Genomic DNA, 17723 nt, shown 5'->3' with positions numbered 1-17723 from the left:
TGACAGACTACAAAGAATAGAAACCGGCCTATAGTTTCCATGGTCTAATTTACTCCCTTTCTTGTGAAGTGGAATTACTCTGGCAAGCTTGAAATCATTAGGGAAATATCCTTGTCCAATAGACATGTTTATGATATGGGTGATACATGGGGTTATAACCTCAGCAGCATCTCTTAAAAATCTAGATGGAATATTGTCAAAGCCAGTGGCACTTGAGCTATTCAGGTTTTTAAGTTTCTCAAGTACAACTGCCTCTGACACCTTTTCAAAAGAGAAGCCATCTGGTTTGACTTCTTGCCGAGAGTAAAACTCAAAGATGTGACTTTCACCGTACTGCCCTGACTGGACAGGTAGTTTTTCCACCAGTTTACTAGCAACTGATGAGAAGTAATTGTTAAAACTATCTGCCACTGTCATCTTTTCTGCTGTAACATTATTCCCCAAATCAAGAGTTATGTTACTAGTTTTTGTTTTCAGCCTATTACTGTAGCCAAGCTGCTTGAGGGACTTCCATAATTTACTTGAATCATTTCTATATTGCACAATTTTCTCATTAAAATAGGTATTTTTACCATTGATCACTAATCTGCTCACTTCATTTCTCGCCTTTTTGTACTCTGCCCAATTCTGATCATCCTTATTTCTCTTAAATGTATCATACTTCTTATTTCTCATTCTAATTGCCTTGAGAATATCATCATTTATCCAGGGTTCTGTCCTCTGTTTAACTCTTACTACTTTAAAAGGGGATACTTTGTCTACAACTTCTAAAAACATACCTTTATATGAGCACCATTTTTTATCAACTTCCTTACAATGCAGCACAACAGACCAGTTTACTAAATTCAAACAGTCATTGAGTGCTTCTTTGCTATATCTTTTCAACGACCTAATTCTTATAGACCTATGGCAATTAAACACTGCTTTCTTAATCTTTCGAGTACAGAAAACAATAGAATGATCACTCAATCCATAATCAATTACTCCACTTTCTGTTATCCTAGACTTATCTGACACTAAAACAAGGTCAATAATAGTTTGAGTGTAAGAACAGACACGTGTTGTTTCTTTGATCAGCTGATGTAAACTAAATGAGCGACAAAAATTCATTAACGCCTTATAGCCAGAACGGTCAGTTTTTCGAATATCAGTATTAAAATCTCCTATCATGATAACTTCCGATTTGACAAAGTCCATACACTTTGAGCACACTTCTTCCAGAATTTCATAAAACATTGTCTTATCAGGTGGCCTGTAACATGCTCCAACTAAAATAGGCTTGCTCTTCGGCAACAGAATGTTTAACCAGACCGCTTCAATTTGGTCATTATTCAAGTCCGTTCTCTGATTAAAACCAATGTCCGATCTCACATAAACACACACACCTCCACCTTTACGGTTTCGGTCTCTCCTGATTAAAAAATAGTTCTCTATTTCAATTTCAGCATCCTTAATGGAGTCGTCCAGCCATGTCTCAGTAAAACAAAAAAGTCCCACCTTATTGCTGTTACTGAGGAGACGTATCTCTGTGATTTTAGGGAGAAGGCTTCTGATGTTAAGATGGAGCAAGTGAAGTCCCTTTGTCGAAAGAAATGAATCCACAATTGGCTTAACCTTGCAGGCATCCTCCAAAACCGAATAGGGTGACTGAACTGAACAGAGCTGTAGGACAGAATTCATGGGTTGTTTGCTCTCATCAAGGGATACCGTTGTGTTTCCCACGTCCGGCTCTGATCTCTCAATGTCTCCATGCACTCCTTAACAACCGAACGTGTTACGTCTTTTTTATTTTGTTTCTCCTGTTCTACACTCCCGCCGGTCCAACCTGATCACACCCACCTTCCCATGTAACCCCAACCTTAAAGGGCTAGCAACATTTATCAACTCTACACCAACCTAACAGCTAGATCTCAAGAACCAGGGGCGTAGCACCAAATGTTGGGCCCCAGTCACAGAACCAAGGGGTGGGCCCCTCACAACACCATCAATATATCTTTGTGGGGCCCCCCCCTTCGCCAAGGGCCCGTTACTCAGTTCCACTATTACCCCCTGTCTGACGCCCCTGTCAAGAACTGTCAGGAACTTTCTGGAAAACAGTCCCATCACATTCGCTCTTGAAGATGATAGATGAAAGACGACGATGCAAACTAAAGGATCTTCTGTTGAACTTCAGTGACACTGAAGTTTGTTCAAACGGCTGTAGTTTCTGAAGCCAGTTTATACAGACATACTGGACCAGAGAAGTGTCACATTCAGTCATTTGAGTACAACATTAAAATATAAATTTTTATTTTTCCTTAGTTATTTTTTTTCTTTTCATTCGTTATTGATTAGTGATTATTCATTTCCATCTTTCCTCAGTTTCCTCGACTGCCTGGATCTCACCGCATTATATTATGTTGTCATCGGCTTGTTGAGCTGCTCTGGTCAAACGCTGAAATCCTCTGAACTCCCGAATCACACCACATCCAATTTGGTTCACAGCTGAAATCAGGTTCATCCAGCTAAACTCAGATGAGAACACTTCCACCAAGTGAAGTACACCTGAACCGATCATGTTTGCTGTCGAAAAGAGCTGTGCTACGAGCCGTAGCTTTGGAGAAGACGAGCATTGAAATCCAGCTGAAACCAAACCACTGACACAAGCAAACCACTGCAGTATCTGTGAAACAGACAAAGCTGGCCGGGTTACAGGTGTTTCAGGTATAGAGTCCGGTAAAGGCATATTGAGCTCAGTGTTATTATCGAGGAGAGATCGCTGGATCTGCTGTCTGATGCTTCAGTTCTCGGAGAGTCTCAGCGAAGAGAAGGAGATCGTCGGTGAAGGAGAATGAGTTCCAATGGCAGAAAGCTGCTTTATAAAGCGTTTCCCTCGGCTTCTGCAACGTGCTTTCATTGCGCAGACTGTCCTCGCCCAGTGTTGCCAGATTGGGACAGGGATTTCCAGCCCAAAAGCTCACCAAAACCCGCCCACTCGGAAATCCGCCCAAAATCCGACTCCCCGGACAAATCGCACTCCCCTTCGCGAGTTTAAATGCACTACAGTAGCCTACACGATCGATTTTTCACACAGCGAGCACCCAGATCCTGCATGGAAGCTTTGTCTACACTTAAATAAATTAACAGAAGTAGATAAACGATGCAAAGAACAAACGCAAACAAACAGAAAACATGGCAGATAGATTCAAACCATAACTTCGACGGGTAAGGAATAAAGCTATACCAGCTATCAAAGCAAAACTGTTCATTTCACTTAATTGAACTGAACTTATCGTTTGTGTGTTAAACACGCTGTGGTTCATAGGAAAATATTGTATTACTCTCCCCATTGCACATGAATGTCATTAAAAATAATAATATTTAACCTTTTTTCCACAAAGATAGGCTTTAAGAGTTCATCAAATACATATTGTACATATATGAGTCAAATACCTGTCTTTTTGTTTGTTTGTTTTTTTGCTTAATTGCATCTTAAAAATAGAAATAAAACAAATTATTAATGATAATTGACACTTAAAGCTAAGAATGTAAAGAAGCCTTAGACATTTCTTTTAATTAATAGTTATTTTCCAGCACATTAGGGCCCCAAAAAGTATTATTTGTTTCATTCATTCTTTCAATTTTACATCTTACATAGCTTATGGATATACAATTAAAATAGCTGGAGCAATTGCTTTGCGGTCAGGTGCCCTTTAAAAAAAAAAAAAAAAAAAAAACAAGATGGGTTTAGCAGGGGGAGTGGGATTTTCACAGCATTAAAATACGGGCTGGTGAAATCACACTCCCCTCACCAGCACAGGTGTATAACCTTATACATAGACTCACCACACTACTGCCGCTGTAACATCTTGGTTTGGAGACCACACACACACATACACACTCTCTCTCTCTCTATATATATATATCTATCTCTCTCTCTCTCTCTCTCTCTCTCTCTCTCTCTCTCTCTATATATATATATATATATATATATATATATATATATATATATATAAATATCTATATCTCTCTCTATATCTCTTTCTCTCACACACACTCCCCTCTCCAGCACAGATGTATAAGGTCATAGACTCACCACACTACTGCCGCTGTCACATCTTGGTTTAGAGATTGTGTGGTGACAAAAGCATTCAACTTCATTAAGATGGGTCTAAATTATGACAATTTTCATTTTTGGGTTACCTATCCATTTAAGAATTTAGAACAAAGTAGTTGAACAAAAACAAATGAATCTCTATTTACATTCTATGCACTGAATAACAATAACAAAATTACACTAAACACTTAACTAAAATGAACTATTTACAGTCTATTTACAGTTTCGATTTCTTTCCTTGGTGCAGGCCCGGCAGATGAAGCTCTTGACTTTCACCGTTTTGTTTGCACAGTTGCAGTGAAACCACCATGAGCACACATCACAGCGTATCTAAACATATTAATATACATATTTAGTAATTACTCTTACAGTAAAACAATAATTGCAATGCAAATATCTTGAAATCAATTATGTTTTACACACAAAAAAGGTCCATCAGGTCTTCTAACAATGATTCCAGAATAGAAAATACTGTAGAGTGTGATATTAAACACCACATTTAATTTGAAAAACACGCTTGGAGTTAATATAGACTCATTGCAAATCGAAAAATTCTTACCTGTGTTTTTTAGGAGGCAAGTGGCAATTTCCCACCTGATTGATTTCACGGCTTCTGCAGAGGAGGAAAAGTCTATAGTCCCCTCCTTCAAGATGCATTCTGCAAACTAAAAATAACAGACAATGTGGTTCTGAGGCAAATAGTTATACACTCTAAACAAAAATGGTGCTAAATAGCACTAAAAGTGGTTCATTGGCTTGTAATCATAGGGGAACCACTTTAAGTGCCATATAGCACCTACCTTTGTCAAATGGTGCTATGTAGAACCATAAGAGGTGCCATATAGCACATTAACCACCCCAAAGAACCGCTAAAGAACCGCTGAAGAACCAAACTGGGCTTAACAGGTTCTTTAAATGGTAGTGGTGCTATATAGCACCTTAACCACCGCAAAGAACCCCTGAAGAACCGCTGAAGAACCATTTTTTTTTAGTGTGTAGTGTTACGTTTTATAATCGCTATTAACTTGTAATCTTTTCAAATGATTTTTTTAATCAAAGCTGGAGATAGGTGTGTGTGTGTGTGTGTGTGTGTGTGTGTGTGTGTGTGTGGTCTCCAAACCAAGATGTTACAGCGGCAGTAGTGTGGTGAGTCTATGTATAAGGTTATACACCTGTGCTGGTGAGGGGAGTGTGATTTTACATATTTTAATGCTGTGAAAATCCCACTCCCCCTGCTAAACCCATCTTGTTTTGTTTTTTTGTTTTTTTTAAAGAGCACCTGACCGCAAAGCAATTGCTCCAGCTATTTTAATTGTATATCCATAAGCTATGTAAGATGTACAATTGAAAGAATGAATGAAACAAATAATGCTTTTTGGGGCCCTAATGTGCTGGAAAATAACTATTAATTAAAAGAAATGTCTAAGGTTTCTTTACATTCTTAGCTTTAAGTGTCAATTATCACTAATCATTTGTTTTATTTCTATTTTTTAGATGCAATTAAGCAAAAAAACAAACAAACAAACAAAAAGACAGGTATTTGCCTCATATATGTACAATATGTATTTGATGAACTCTTAAAGCCTATCTTCGTGAAAAAAAGGTTAAATATTATTATTTTTAATGACATTCATGTGCAATGGGGAGAGTAATACAATATTTTCCTATGAACCACAGCGTGTTTAACACACAAACGATAAGTTCAGTTCAATTAAGTGAAATTAACAGTTCCCTTATAAGAACGTTCTCTCGTACTGCGTTGCAAACGCTGTGGGAAAACTCCTTTTCTGGAGAATATTGAAGCCTTTATTTTAAAACGCATTGCAGCTGCACAGCGAGAGAATCATAGCTTGCGCGAGCGAGCTGATTGGCTGTGCTGCGGCAACTGCATGAACCTATGGCGAGTGAGCAGGAGCGCGCGATCCAATGGGAGCGCTTGGCGCCCTGCCAGACGGCGCGGCAGGAGAGTATAAGGCCCCGTTTACACGTACATGGTTATTTTGAAAAACGGAGACATTTCCCTTCGTTTGCACCCTTCGTTTACACGCAAACGGAGGATTCGCCAATGAAACCGATTCTTTCTAAAAACTCCGGCCAGAGTGGAGATTTTGAAAATCTTCGTTTGCACGTTTGCATGTAAACTGAGAAAAACGGAGTTTTAGGCAGCGACGTCACAGAATGTGACCATTTTCGGGATTCTGATTGGCTAAGGTGGGCTTGAGCTTCTCGTTACACTGCCACCTACAGGTTTGGCATGCTCTTGACAGCATATACACAGGTTCGTGTGCACGATGTTATTTTTGAAAACGAAGAGGGGAGAAATGTCCGTTTATGAAAATAGCCATCCACGTGTAAACGTAGCCTAAATTCAGAGAAAACTCGCCATATGACAGATCTATTCTCCTTCAGCTCTGAGACACACCTCGTTGCTGATTTCTCCGGATTGGAAGCCGCACGCCGTAGAACAGCCTTTCAGCGGAACAGCTTCGCGCCGTGGCAGACTTCGCCCAGCAAGCGTTTCCCTGTGGCATCCGGCGAGTATCCTTTCAGACGCTTTCTAAAAGAGCAAAACACTGTTTTAACAGCGGAGCGCGTTGTTTCAAATGCCGCTCCCCATCTGCGAATCCTGCGGGGTTCCCCTGCATGTGTCAGACCGACACACCCAGTGCGCTGTCTGTCTCGGCCCTGAGCACGCCGACGCAGTGCTCACTAAAGGCGGCTGTCATCACTGTGACAGCATGCTAGTCAAGACCACCTAAACCAAGACCAAGACACTACCAAGACCAGAGGGTATCGAGACCAAGACAGACCAAGTCAAGACCAAGACCAAGTCGAGACCAAGACCGAGACCAAGTCGAGACCGGAGGAAAAAAAAAAACAGACTAGTGTTGAAGCTAAGCTATAACTTGTATGAATTCAAGAACAGCAGCATACTAGGGTTCAGCCGCAGTTTACATTCAATATTAGACGGTATTACTTCAACTACACGGGCAGAACAATACAGAGACAGACCATGTCATGTGTGTGACTGTGAGCTCACTGTAAATGTTTTTGCAGACTGGGTGAGATCAACTATGTGTAGCAATTTCATGACGGCTGTTACTGCACTATTAGAGGATTGAGACTCCCTTAACTTTTGTGTACTGTTGAGGACTGACACGACTGGTACTGACTGACTGGTTCATCTGACAAAACATCAAACACCTCCAACACCATCTTGCTCCTCCAACAACTGTCTAAAGAATGAGAAATATGTAACCAATTGAAATTATACTTAATGTGTAGATGAAATCGTTACATCAAATTAAAGATACACAATTATAAACTTGGATTAGGCCTAATGTTTAGTCAACACAACGGAGATATGCATATGATATTTAAAAGACCATTTATTTAGTCTAACACCATCTTAAATACAATACTGTAATCAAACACCACACACACACACACACACACACATCAAAGACACAAATTCATCTAAGCAAATGCCTGCCTATCTCTGCCGATTTCGGAGTCTCCAAATGAATCCATTCTGCAACTTTTAAATACATAATAAAATGTGTAAAAACGAAATTATAGGCTTAAGTGCAGGATCCGAAAGTTGGTCGTTTTGTCGCTATGGTACACACACACACACACACACACACACACACACACACACACACACACACACACACACACACACACACACACACACTCACTCACTCACTCACTCACTCACTCACACACACTCACTCACTCACTCACTCACTCACTCACTCACTCACTCACTCACTCACTCTCACACTCACTCACTCACTCACACACTCTTTAACACACACACACACTCACTAACTCTCTCACACATACTCACTCTCTCTCTCTGTCTCATAGAGCATTTGTATAAAACTTGGCATGCAAAAAAAAAAACAAGATATGAAGAGGTGAGACCTAACACACACACATGCACAAACACACAACTTATCTTCTGCTTATTGCTATTTGTTTTTAAAAATGTTTATTTCCTATTCTAAAGTTAATAAAAAAATAAATAAAAAAATTGGGTTTATTGAAACAATCTTTTTAGTTTTTTTGTGGCATTTTTGCATATTGGCATTTTTGCAAAAACTTAAACTTCCCAAATAACAAAAACTAATTCTAAACTTAGAACTTACTATATATATATATAGTAAGTTCTAAGTTTAGAATTAGTTTTTATATTATATATATATATATTCACAAAATATATCAAAGTTGGTATAGGAGCAGTTGGTCACAGAATATTACAGTTTTTTTCGATTGCTAAACGACAGTGAGCACAACTGGAGTCACATGTGCAAAACTCTAACTACAGTCTGCACAGCAGCAGTTCATGTGGACCAAACTCTAGTTCGTTTTTCATTGCTTGAACACAGTTTTCAAAACTCTACACACTTATCCCATGACTTTAACCACAACCTGCACAACACTGTGGATGTACAGCACTTTGTTCAAATGCTAACACACTGCTGTCAAAACTGTGAACCACACATTCAAAACAGAATAGATTTCAGCCTTGTGCCTTTCAAACACTGATGAGTGCAGTTTCAGTTGAAAGGCTAAGCAGGGGTCTTGTTTTAGACTTGTTAGTGAACACACACACACACACACACACACACACACACACACACACACACACACACACACACACACACACACACACATACTGTACATATATATATAGGTAGAGCTCAGAAAGACTAACTTTGGAAATGGAACAAGGAAGACGGGTTGGTGAAGGGAGAAGGGTGGCAGGGAGAGGGCGGATGCGTGCCGGATGTGAGGACACGACTCCCAGAGGACTGCCAGGGATGGATAAGGCACTCCAGAAGGTTCTCATGGCAAGAGAGAACATTAGATGTGATGTTGATGTAAACCTGTGTCCTGATGCTAGAGAGAGGCAGGATTAGCCCCTCAATTATTTGTTCGAATTACAGTATGTACTTTTAGTTTCTACCTTTTTTTTCCGCATTACTGTAATTCCGTAAATTACTACAGACTATTGAAGCAAACTGCTAATTTTCATTTACATTAAAGAATTGTTATGTTCTAAAAAATTGTATAAATCATGTGAAAGAATGTCACTCTTTTCTTTGAAGAAAATATTACTTTGTATGAAGTCACTGAAATTGTTCAAACTGTAAAGATGAAAAGTTAGTATTTTCTGTATTGGTGTTTGATGCTAGTGTGTTTCCTCTCAGTGTGTTCTGAGTGACAGTGTGTGTTATCTCAGTGAGGGTTGTGCAGTGTGTTCTGAGTGACAGTGTGTGTTATCTCAGTGAGGGTTGTGTGTAGTGTGTTTCCTCTCAGTGTGTTCTGAGTGACAGTGTGTGTTATCTCAGTGAGGGTTGTGCAGTGTGTTCTGAGTGACAGTGTGTGTTATCTCAGTGAGGGTTGTGTGTAGTGTGTAGTGTGTTTCCTCTCAGTGTGTTCTGAGTGACAGTGTGTGTTATCTCAGTGAGGGTTGAGCAGTGTGTTCTGAGTGACAGTGTGTGTTATCTCAGTGAGGGTTGTGTGTAGTGTGTTTCCTCTCAGTGTGTTCTGAGTGACAGTGTGTGTTATCTCAGTGAGGGTTGTGTGTAGTGTGTTTCCTCTCAGTGTGTTCTGAGTGACAGTGTGTGTTATCTCAGTGAGGGTTGTGCAGTGTGTTCTGAGTGACAGTGTGTGTTATCTCAGTGAGGGTTGTGTGTAGTGTGTTTCCTCTCAGTGTGTTCTGAGTGACAGTGTGTGTTATCTCAGTGAGGGTTGTGTGTAGTGTGTTTCCTCTCAGTGTGTTCTGAGTGACAGTGTGTGTTATCTCAGTGAGGGTTGTGTGTAGTGTGTTTCCTCTCAGTGTGTTCTGAGTGACAGTGTGTGTTATCTCAGTGAGGGTTGTGCAGTGTGTTCTGAGTGACAGTGTGTGTTATCTCAGTGAGGGTTGTGTGTAGTGTGTAGTGTGTTTCCTCTCAGTGTGTTCTGAGTGACAGTGTGTTATCTCAGTGAGGGTTGTGTAGTGTGTTCTGAGTGACAGTGTGTGTTATCTCAGTGAGGGTTGTGCAGTGTGTTCTGAGTGACTGTGTGTTATCTCAGTGAGGGTTGTGCAGTGTGTTCTGAGTGACAGTGTGTGTTATCTCAGTGAGGGTTGTGCAGTGTGTTCTGAGTGACAGTGTGTGTTATCTCAGTGAGGGTTGTGCAGTGTGTTCTGAGTGACAGTGTGTGTTATCTCAGTGAGGGTTGTGCAGTGTGTTCTGAGTGACAGTGTGTGTTATCTCAGTGAGGGTTGTGCAGTGTGTTCTGAGTGACAGTGTGTGTTATCTCAGTGAGGGTTGTGCAGTGTGTTCTGCGTGACAGTGTGTGTTATCTCAGTGAGGGTTGTGCAGTGTGTTCTGAGTGACAGTGTGTGTTATCTCAGTGAGGGTTGTGCAGTGTGTTCTGAGTGACAGTGTGTGTTATCTCAGTGAGGGTTGTGTAGTGTGTTCTGAGTGACAGTGTGTGTTATCTCAGTGAGGGTTGTGTGTAGTGTGTTTCCTCTCAGTGTGTTCTGAGTGACAGTGTGTGTTATCTCAGTGAGGGTTGAGCAGTGTGTTCTGAGTGACAGTGTGTGTTATCTCAGTGAGGGTTGAGCAGTGTGTTCTGAGTGACAGTGTGTGTTATCTCAGTGAGGGTTGTGTGTAGTGTGTTTCCTCTCAGTGTGTTCTGAGTGACAGTGTGTGTTATCTCAGTGAGGGTTGAGCAGTGTGTTCTGAGTGACAGTGTGTGTTATCTCAGTGAGGGTTGTGTGTAGTGTGTTTCCTCTCAGTGTGTTCTGAGTGACAGTGTGTGTTATCTCAGTGAGGGTTGAGCAGTGTGTTCTGAGTGACAGTGTGTGTTATCTCAGTGAGGGTTGAGCAGTGTGTTCTGAGTGACAGTGTGTGTTATCTCAGTGAGGGTTGAGCAGTGTGTTCTGAGTGACAGTGTGTGTTATCTCAGTGAGGGTTGTGTGTAGTGTTTGGCTGCACTGAGCTGTTTTGAGCCATGTGTTAAGAGTTGTGTTGCTTGGAGTGAGTTTTGCAGGTGATGTGAACTGTTTAGCTCAGGTGACTGATGGTAGTGCCGACTGTAGTTAGAGTTTTGCACATGTAGCTCCAGTTGTGCTCACTGTCGTTTAGCAATCGAAAAAAAAACAGCTCCTCCTGCTGTTATCATGGCCAAAACTCTGGTGGAGAGAGAATCAGAAACCGTTGAAGCCCAGACTCGTCTGAGAAATCTTGAGTCGGAGTTGAAACTAAAAGGGAGTGAATTAAGGGCACATGCATTCTTTTATTTACAAAGTTACAACTGTTCAATTTCTTTAGCACATGAATTTTACGGATTAAGTTTCAGCCTTTAAAAGTTCAGGCTGATTGAATTTGACATTTTTATGTCTGCAAATAAAAATTGACTTTTTAAGCTGTCTCGTGAGCCGTTTCTAAATCATCATCGTCAAACCGAATGGTTACAATTCATTACCATTACCATTTACCATTTATAGTAGGGGTGCAACGGTAGGTACATGTATTCGTCCCGAAATGTACGGTACGGACGTCACTGTTCGGTGCATACAGTCACACGACGAATACATCAAAGCCACTAGATGGCTGTAAGTGTATGGCATTAAAAATGGCATTTAAAGCATTAAATTAGATTTGAAGATGGCTGCAGAAACCCTGCTTAGATTTAAAACACAAGCACTGATGTTTTACAATAAAAAGTGATACAATGATAACTAATTTGTGTCAGGATTGCACATTAATCAGAGAAATAAAGTGGTATTTACCGTTATTTCACAAAAAAAGACAAATGTGCTTATTCAGTCGCATATATTTGTTTATTTGTAATCACACAGAACATCACTGGGGTTGAAAGTATGCACATAAAAAAAAAAAGAGCTACATTCTTATGTGTGCATTACGTTTGATCATTCAATGATCATTTCTTTAATTTTTCCACCAAGTTATATGATCTGAGGAGCTTTGAGCACCCTCTCCAGTCCCAATATAGTGTTATTTCAGCCAGAGCAACCGATGGATCTCCCAAACCCTGCTAGAGTTTCTTCTCTCATGCCACTCGGAGTGATGATGATAATGATGATGATGATGATGATGTGGAGTCTGAAGCTCACGCGCATGAATCAGTGACAGAAGTAGAGTTGTTTCAGGAGGGATGTATGATTCTGTCTTCAACTTTGAAACGAAGTCTGTCCACAGTGGTGATTAAGACTCTTTGGTGGCCCTGGCCACAGACACCTAGAGTGCCATAAAGTCTTTGTTAAAGCGTTATAAGCCATGAACCGAAGCTGCAAAAACAAACAAGTCACAAATGTCCGGATGTTAAATCTGTGACACTCAGAGTTTTGTGCTGAAGTGGCTGGAATCACTCATGCTTCATAAACTCTACTGGAAGTCTAAAACTACACTAAAAAATGTTATGTTTTTGATTTACGCATTTCAAATAATAGTAAAATTCCATCAAATTGAATTGAATAATCCTTACATAGAATTGTAAATGAGTAAAAAAAAAAAAAAGATGCAGAAAGGGAAGAGGTAAATGAATATAAAGGAAGGCAATAATCAAACTGCTGATTACAGGAAGTACTCATGTCACAACCTGGCTCAAGGGTCATGACAAAAGAGGGAACGAGGCAGCATAAATAATCAAAAGTGATTTATTTAACAAAAGAGTCACCAAACATAACTATTTAAATGTAAATGATAAGTCTCTATAACATAAGTAAACTCAAAACAAAATATAGTCGGAGTGATCAGGCCATGGTTGACGTCTGTGTTGCAGAGAAGAGAATGCTCGAGTAGTTTGACCAAGTTGAGCTTTATCTCCACTGGTTCACAGGTTCCAGGTGCACCACTCACAGGTTCCAGGTGCACCCAATCAGCAATCACCTCAACAGAACAAAGATAATTAACAATCACACAGTTGTTGTTCCATCTTCAACAACCCCGATACCTGGGAATCAAATTAAGAAGACAGGCATAGGAAAAAACAGGTCTTAAGACAACAAGAAGCGGCATCAACAACTTAAAGCATAGGGGCACGTGGCAACGCGTCTGCTATTACGTTGTCTACACCTTTAATATGTCTAATCTCCAGTGCGTAGGCTTGCAAAAACAACGACCACCTCATGAGTCTCTGATTGGGACACTTCAGTGACTGTAAAAATGTCAGCGGGTTGTGATCTGTGTACACAACAAGTGGCCGCCCTCCTCCAATGTACACCTCAAAGTGCTGCAAAGCCCAAACAAGTGCCAGTGCTTCTTTCTCTATCACTGAATAATTCAGCTGATAACGGTTGAATTTTTTGGAAAAGAAGCTAACTGGTCTCGCCATTCCCTGACAATCCTCCTGTAACAAAACAGCACCTGCACCCACCTGACTTGCATCTACTTGGAGCATGAATGTTTTATCAAACTGTGGCGCTATCAACACAGGAGACGAACACAACAGGGACTTAATGTTCTCAAAGGCTTGCTGACACTCATTAGACCACACAAACTTTACCTTAGCTTTTAACAACTCAGTCATATGAAAAACAACTGTAGAGAAGTTTTTACAGAAACTCCTGTAGTATCCAACGAGACCCAAAAATCGTTGTAACTCTTTTTTAGTTGTAGGCCTAGGAAAATGTTCTACTGCCCTGACTTTGGCCTGGACCGGAGCTACATGGCCCTGCCCCACTACACTTCCCAAATATGTCACCGTTGCCCTCGCAAACTCACACTTGGCCAAATTTACAGTCAGACGTGCCTCAGACAACCTGTCAAACAAAGCTCGAATGCGTTTAAGATGAGCATGCCATGTGTCACTATAAATAACCAGATCATCTAGGTAAACGGAACAACCTTCCAGACCTGACACAACGCGATTGATCAATCGTTGGAATGTCGCTGGAGCGTTCCTCAAACCAAACGGCATGACTCTATAGGAATAGAGTCCAGATGGTGTAACAAATGCCGACACCTCCTGAGCACGCGCAGACAGCGGAACCTGCCAATATCCTTTAAGCAAGTCAAACTTGCTAACAAATTTGGCAGAACCAACCTGATCTATACAGTCGTCCATACGCGGCAACGGAAAGGAATCTGGTTTAGTGACTGAGTTTACCTTTCTGAAGTCTGTGCAAAATCTAGGCGATTTATCAGCCTTTGGAACCAAAATACACGGTGAAGACCAACTAGAAGGTGATGGGACTGCAATATTATTTTCCAGCATGTAAGCAACTTCAGAGTCTAGATGTTTAAGTTTCTCTGGAGACATGCGGTAAAAACGCTGTTTAATTGGTTGTGCATTTCCAACATCAACATCATGTTCGATCCAATTTGTGCATGTAGGAACATCATCAAACAGACATAGATATTTCTGTATCAGATCAGACAACTCACCACGCTTAGATTCAGTCAAATGCAACAACAGACTATCAAGGTTACGAAGTGTCTCAGAATTTTTTAGACGACCATATAACAAACTGTCATCTGGTTCTGGCACTCCATCTGCCTCCTGTGATTCTGACACCGAACTCACAAGCAGAACCGGATGCACCTTGTCTCTTACTGTCTGGCTTACCTCAGCCTCACGTTTATAATATGGTTTGAGAAGGTTGACATGACATAACTGTGTTGACTTTTTCCGTCCTGGTGTTGCAATTATGTAATTCAGGTCAGACCTTCTCTCAACAACTGTATAAGGACCAGCATATTTAGCCTGAAATGGCGAGCTCACAACAGGCATCAGTGCAAGCACTTGATCTCCCGGACTAAACTCTTGATGCTCCGCAAGGCGATCATAGATATTTTTCATCTTACTCTGTGACACTTGCAATTTCTCCCTCGCCATTTCACCTGCTACAAACAGACGATGTTTAAAGCCATTGACAAAATCAACCAAATTTCTGGGCGGTTCTGCCTCCACCAGGCCATCCTTTAAAACAGCCAAGGGTCTACGCACTTTGTGTCCAAAAACCAAGTCATTAGGACTAAAACCTATACTTTCCTGCACAGCTTCTCTTGCAGCCAACATAAGCCAGGGAAGACCCTCCTCCCAGTCTCTATCCAGCTCTGTGCAATATGCACGCAGGAGAGACTTCAAAGTCTGATGGAATCTTTCCAAGGCCCCCTGACTCTGTGCATGATAGGCTGATGACTGGTTATGACGGACACGCAACAACTTCAAAATTTGACCAAACACGTGCGAAGAAAAATTGGACCCCTGATCGCTCTGGATGACCTTCAGAATGCCAAAGACCGAAATGAACTGACTTAGAGCTTTCACTACCGCCTTAGTGGTAATTGCCCTCAATGGATACGCAGCAGGATACCGAGTATTCTGACACATCACAGACAGCAGGTATTTACAGCCAGACTTAGAGCATGGTAACGGACCCACACAGTCCACAATCAGGTGCTCAGATGGTTCATTCCTAACCAAAATGGGTTGTAATAGAGCAGGTTTAACAGACTGATTGGGCTTTCCCGTTAACTGACACACGTGACATGTCTTAATGTATGCTGCAACATCTTTTTTCAACCGTGGCCAAAAGAAATGCTTCAAGACATTAAGATAAGTCTTTCACACCAAAGTGCCCACTCTCATCATGAGTGACTTTTAAGTCAAGGGGACGAAATTTTGTTGGTACCACCAACTGAACGACAGCATCCCCAACAAAGTCAGTACCCATAATCAACCATTTCCTAAGCAACAAGCCTTTTTGTACAAAATACCCACTTGCTACACTGTTGATCTCCTTAGCAGATACAACACAATTAAACATTTCTTTAAGGGAAGAGTCACTTTGCTGTTCCTGTAACAACTCAATTTTTGACACAGATAGTGGAAAGTCCGACATCGATGGAGTCACGAACTCTACTTCACTCTCATCAGATTCCCTCTCAGACTCATAGCTCGTGTACTTACACAAGCTGAGAAAACCTGAGGTAAATCAGCGGCAATATGGTCAACAACAGACTTAACTGGGCAAGATGCAACGACTGGCAAGGGAGTAGTGTCAGCCCAAACACGGCTACCAGCCAGCCCGTTACCCAGAATGAAATGAATCCCCTCAATGGGCAACGCTGGACGCACACCTACATCTACCTCTCCTTTTACCAGTTCACAGTCCAAGATCAACTTATGTAACGGTATGGGCAAAACAGTTAAACCCATGCCACGACTTAGTATGCAGTCACCCGTATCAGTTTCTTCTGACAACGACAACACAGATCCCACAATATAAGAGTCATAGGCCCCTGTGTCCCTCAGAATTTTTACTGGAACCCTAACCTCACTTCCTACCAGTGACACAAAACCATCTCTAATAAAAGGGGCATAAGCTGCCAAGACATCCGGTTCAAGCTCCGCTGTAAGTAACTCAGACACACAGTCCGTAACAACCGGTGCAGCTGCTGCCACAGGATTAACCTTAGATATTACAGTTTTATTTCTAAAATGCAGCAGCGGACAATCAGCCTTCCAGTGACCCTCTTCATGACAGTAGTTACAGTTAGTGTCAACATTACCTCGCGAAACTGCTTCTAACTTTGGCGCACCAGCTCTCCAAGAACGCTCACGTGTTATAGCACGCTCTCTAAAACTCCCTTTATGGAGTAACAAATACTCATCTGCTAATGCAGCCGCACCTGCCGCCGTGACACACTTTCTCTCACTAACATATATTGCAATGTAGCCAGGAAGCATGTTTTTGAACTGCTCCAAAACAACAAGGTCACACAGATACTCAAAAGTAGTGACCTCCAGCGCATCCAACCAACGTTTAAAATGACCAGTCACGTCCTGAGCAAACTCCATATAAGTTTGACCAGTGCGTCTTTCCCAGGACCTAAAGCGTTGGCGATACGCTTCTGGTACCAGCTCATACGCCTTTAACACAGCAGACTTGATTTTTACAAAGCTAGAGCTATCTTCTGTGCTCAAGGATGAATAAGCTTCCTGCGCTCGTCCTGTCAGCACACACTGAAGCATCAAAGCACAATCTGCATTAGGCCAACCTCTAGCTTTAGCAACACGCTCAAATAATATAAAAAAAGTATCCGGGTCCTTTTCATTAAACTGTGGCAGTAGTCTTAAATTACTAATATCAAAGGAACACATAGCTCTAGACAACTGCCCGCTCTGATCTTCAGTGGACCCCTTACTATCATTTGCCAAAGATAAGCGGTGCCCTTCCAGATCTAATTTGGCCTGCCTCTATTTCTTGCCGAATCCTCTCCACCTCAATCTGCTTTTTAATTTGCAACTCATGTTTACATTTGTCATGATCAAGCTGAATCAACAGTTCCTTTTGTTGGTCAAACGTTAAGCCCTGAGTCTGGATAAGTACACGAGCGGAAACTGGAGAATCATCTTTTTCGTCTACAGCCAACACACCCTTCTCCCTCAACTCAGACTTCAAAACTACCTTAATATTCTCTTTAAGGCGTTTGTCACCTACCACTATAGAGAAGTGCTCTGCAATCTTCAGTAGCTGCTCTCTAGTACAACGCTCCAACGTATGAAGGTAAAATAGTAGCAAAACTCGAGAGCACGTAGATGTGAATTTGAGAACTTGTACTATAAATATTCGTACTTGTACATGAACATTTACACT

Source organism: Leuciscus leuciscus (assembly GCF_965113295.1).
Source record: "Leuciscus leuciscus genome assembly, chromosome: 17".
Taxonomy (NCBI): Eukaryota; Metazoa; Chordata; class Actinopteri; order Cypriniformes; family Leuciscidae; genus Leuciscus; species Leuciscus leuciscus.
Note: the sequence above shows the minus strand (reverse complement) of the source record.